This window comes from Silene latifolia, chromosome 3, assembly GCF_048544455.1.
Source record: "Silene latifolia isolate original U9 population chromosome 3, ASM4854445v1, whole genome shotgun sequence".
NCBI classification, from domain to species: Eukaryota; Viridiplantae; Streptophyta; class Magnoliopsida; order Caryophyllales; family Caryophyllaceae; genus Silene; species Silene latifolia.
Genome location: NC_133528.1, coordinates 81,575,305 through 81,580,145, shown reverse-complemented (window position 1 = coordinate 81,580,145; position 4,841 = coordinate 81,575,305). Strand labels below are relative to the sequence as shown.

Below are 4,841 nucleotides of genomic sequence, written 5' to 3'. Positions count from 1 at the left end.
TTTGTCGTGTAAAGCAACAAAAAAACTTTCAATTGAGAAAATGCATGCAGTTTTACCAAGAATAAGCAAATAGTCTAAATATTAGACATGAACAATCTAATTACATGCAAATTTAATGGAAGAGGTCGTGTTATTTCACCAAGCTAAGAAAGTCGAAATGACTTTTACTCTTTTACAGTTTTTTTTATCAATCAATGATGATTGATTTGGATTTGATGATAGAAAACCACGCGGCTCAATCTTCTTTAGAAGGAATCGGCAAGAACTCTTCAGCCTATTTCCCCAAGTTATACCAATGTCATATCTTCCCTATTCTAACTTGTGAGCTGTGACACTGATTAGCTTATATAACTCTTGTGCATGAACTACTTTAGCGTCACTATTTACCTACTTGTACAGTAGTACTCTTTTCAAGCCCTTTCTTCAATGGCTTCAGGCATGGTTTCATTGTTTCATACTACTATTTAGATAGAAGGCATGTAAGTGAACCATTGACTTCAAAACGTCAATTAATGTAGCTTCAATCTGAGTTCCATTGTCAGGCTCAAGGATTCTCAAAGCCCATTCTCAAAACCGGTGCAATGGCTTCCATGGCACTCATGCACCCTTTGAAGTCTGAAAGGTTCCTTCTTCGGAATGAGGTCTGGCTCGTATATTCCCGCAATTAAAATGTATAGCTGTTGCAAACTCTGATATAAATAGAACACTTGTAGTCATCATTTCCTCGGCATGTTTCCAACTTCCAAGTACCATCAAAGACAACCATCACATGCCTCTCATCCGAACATGAGTCAGCCTAACATTGAGTGATATCTATTGAAGGCATAGATTTTGAACCTGCATTGACAGGAAGAATTTAACGGAAATTATTCAGGGGAAAAGGAGTAATTTGTACTGAGTAATATTGCCATTGCCAACTAAGGTAGTTATTAATTAAAAATACTTTAACCAAAAAATACAAAGTACTCCATAATACTCACTTCATTCCTCTTTTGTGTTCAGAAAATTGGGACGTCATTCAGAGGGAAGGAGTGTTTGTACCCATTTACAAATAAATGCAATTTGACTATCATTTAGATAATAATAACATATTCTACGATTATATAACATACTCTGCGATTATACTCTGTAGTACTTTGATAGTTATCTTGGTAAGGTGGTATCGAAAATGGTTAACCTTAGTAATAGCTTTTGATTCTATGTCTTTTAGTTTTGTAAGGTGTGATAATGAAGATGCAAATGTTAAGGGTCATTACGCAGCCATAGGCTTCTCGATTTCGAGTGTGCGTTGATATGTATCCGGAGGTGATTACTGACGTTGTTTCTTCTGATTTCGTGTTAACATTCGGAGGTAATAATTAACAGGGAAAGCCAAATCAGACATTAAAATGTACGGTACTCGTATCTCACAATATAATCTACCCTTTAACTATCAATTAAGTCCGTCTACGGCACCAATAATAAGCTTGACCAACTTAATAATTACTGAGTTTTTTAAGGACTTAACACTTAAGGTATGACTAAAAGGAGTTGAATATAATCTCGTCACGCTAACAATATTTAGTCGTCAAATTAACAAAGAAAGCTTAATAACAATTAAGTTGTGCTTCTAACATGTTAGTCTTCGAGGTAGTGAGCCATGATTCTTAACCTTTAATTTCTACTTCAGAATTCTTTAAACCATGAGCAAGAGAATAACTAACCTATTCACAAAAATATTGGTACTCAACAGCTATAACATATACAGTAGTGACGAAAAACTTTAAAAAAAGTTTTGTAGAGGGGTCGCAACAAAAAAAAAGAATCAAAATCAGATTTGGTATACCATCAGAAGTTCTCATAACAAAAATTTTTAGCAAAATCATAAATCTAAAGAAAACTACTCCGTAATGCGAAACAATTATAAGAAATACAGAGTAATAATGAAAAAAAATATACTCGTATATTATACGGAGTAATTGATATGAGAAACGTCGAAGGGCTAACCTGATTCAATCAATCATAGAAATCATATACTCAGAAAGATGAACAACTTGATAGAAAAACTTTCTCCAGAGTGGTGGTGAAGGATGTGGAAAAAAGATTTGGAAAATACGAAATCGAATTCTCAACATGCCCATCTGCTAATTCACAAAAACAAAATAGTAAAAAGTAGGAGAACGAATTGAAAAGCATGGTAAGGATTTTCTTCGAAAGAGTATAAGAGTATACTCCGTATTAGATTCAAAGATATATTAGTAGTTTTTTCTAATAAAAAGAAGATATTGACATACATGAAGAAGGTAGAGGTCGACGGCTAAGAAACATTCTCCAAGTAAATCATTTTAGGGTTAGATATGTGGGCGGGAAAATATTGCATAAGAAAGTGCCATGTGTCAAGTTTGGTCTATAGTGGTTGTTCTATTATATTTATATATATAGACAGATAGATAGATAGATAGATAGATATAGATATAGATAGATATAGATATAGATAAGGATGACCCAGACCCAGATTCTATCGAACTACCTCCCTACATAGCTAAAGAAATATTACAAGGGGAAAGGGCACCAGTTATAGAGAACCCTGAACCCATCAACGTAGGAACCGAACTAGAACCCCAAGAATTTAGGATAGGGACAACCTTGAGCCCAACCGAAAGGGCTGGTTTCATAGACCTCCTGCACGAGTTCAAATACGTTTTTGCTTGGTCCTACAAAGACATGCCAGAGATCGACAGGGATATTACATAACACAGAATTCCAATCAAACCAGGTTTCAAACCTGTAAAACAGAAGCTTCGTCGAATGAGGACATAATTGGCTCTTAAGATCAAAGAAGAAGTCGATAAACAATTTAAAGCTGGGTTCAACAAATTTTCCGAGTATTCAGACTGGGTAGCCAACATTGTACCCATACCCAAAAAGGATGGGAGAATCCGTGTTTGTGTTGATTTCAGAGACTTAAACAAAGCAAGTCCCAAGGACGACTTTCCTCTACCACATATCGACATATTGGTGGACAATACGGCAGATCACGCGTTGTTGTCCTTCATGGATGGGTACGCAGGATATAATCAGATCAAGATGGCCATAGAAGACATGCATAAGACCGCCTTTGTTACTCAATGGGGCACCTATTGTTATACTGTTATGCCGTTCGGATTAATCAATGCTGGAGCTACGTATCAACGCACTGCAACCACGCTCCTACATGATATGATGCATAAAAAAGTAGAGGTGTACGTAGACGATATGATTGTCAAGTCCAAGGATAGAGAAGGGCACATTAATAACCTTCGCAAATTCTTCGTAAGACTACGAAAGTACAACATGAGGCTCAATCCTCATAAATGTGCATTTGGGGTAACGTCAGGCAAGCTTCTAGGATATGTCGTCAGTCAACGATGAATAGAAATCGACCCTTCCAAAATCAAAGCTCTAATCGAAATGCCGCAACCTCAGACAGAAAAGGAAGTTAGAGGATTTTTAGGCAAGGTGCAATATATAAGTCGATTCATATCGAAACTTACCATGATCTGTGAACCAATCTTCAAAAAGCGAAAGTAAACAGATCACACCATATGAGGGACGACTGTCAAAAAGCGTTCGACAAAATCAAGGAGATACTAGCCAAACCACCAATGTTGATGCCTCCTCAACGAGATCAACCTCTTGGTTTATATCTCACAGTGACCGAAACAGCCATGGGGGCTATGCTTGCACAAACCGTCGGAAAAGAAGAGAGAGCTATCTACTACCTTAGTAAGAAATTCTTGGAGTATGAATGCAAGTACACACCACTCAAAAAGACATGCCTCGCTCTTGTGTGGGCAACAAAGAAGCTACGCCATTACATGCTTAGCTACTCCGTCAAGGTGTACTCCAAAATGGATCCTGTCAAATACCTCTTCGAAAAACCCGTTCTCAACGGACGCTTGGCAAGATGGACCTTAATGCTCTCAGAGTTCGATCTCAAATACGTACCTCTGAAGGTTATAAAAGGGCGCGCCGTCGCCAAGTTCTTCGCAGAAAATCCCATCAACGACACCCAAGCAATAGACACACGGTCATTTCCAGATGAGGATGTACTCCAAAGTCCAAACCAATGTAGACTCTTGGGACCTTTATTTTGATGGAGCATCAAATCTAAGAGGGTTTGGAATAGAAGTATTGCTCATTTCTCCTGAAGCTGAGCATACACCACTCTTTGTCAAACTCGACTTCGAGGTGACAAATAACGCAGCAGAATACGAAGCTTGCCTCATTGGGCTACAAGCGGCAATAGGTTTAGGCATCACGAATCTTCGAATTCACGGAGATTCATCCTTGATCATAAACCAAATTACGGGATCTTGGAAAATTCGAAGTGAAAGTCTAGCACCCTATCAGGCCAGGATAGACCAAGTTGCCCAATTCTTCGATCAAGTGACTTATCTACACCTACCTCGAGAAGAGAATCAGTTTGCAGACGCTCTTGTAAAACTTGCATCTCTTATTAACATGCCAGACAATATGGTAGAAATGCCTTTATGCATCGAACGACGGTCAGAACCAGCCTATGTGCACCAAATCACAAATGAAGAAGAAAACCCAGGGGAACATTGGTTTCAAGCCATTCTAAACTTCAAGCTCAATGGCTCCTATCCGCCGGATATGGATAAGAGAGGACAACGTGCTATACGCCTACTCGCCTCTCAATACGTCCTTATGCAAGGAGAATTGTATAAAAGAACACCTCTTGATGTAGTCTTGCATTGCCTTGATCATTCACAGGCACAGAAAGTGATGGAAGAAGTCCATGATGGAGAATGTGGCCCTCACATGAGTGGACCAATGATGACAAAGACAATCACGCGCCT

General features: G+C 38.4%; 1 long non-coding RNA gene across 1 annotated transcript; it reads right to left on the bottom strand.

Annotated features, from left to right (window-relative positions):
• LOC141647745 (uncharacterized) lies at positions 1-2,412 on the bottom strand. The gene is made up of 3 exons (XR_012545816.1): positions 2,274-2,412; positions 1,987-2,120; positions 1-837 (listed from the first exon to the last, which is right to left on the bottom strand). It is a non-coding gene; the product is annotated as an uncharacterized LOC141647745 (long non-coding RNA).
• Positions 2,413-4,841: the final 2,429 nt, after the last annotated feature.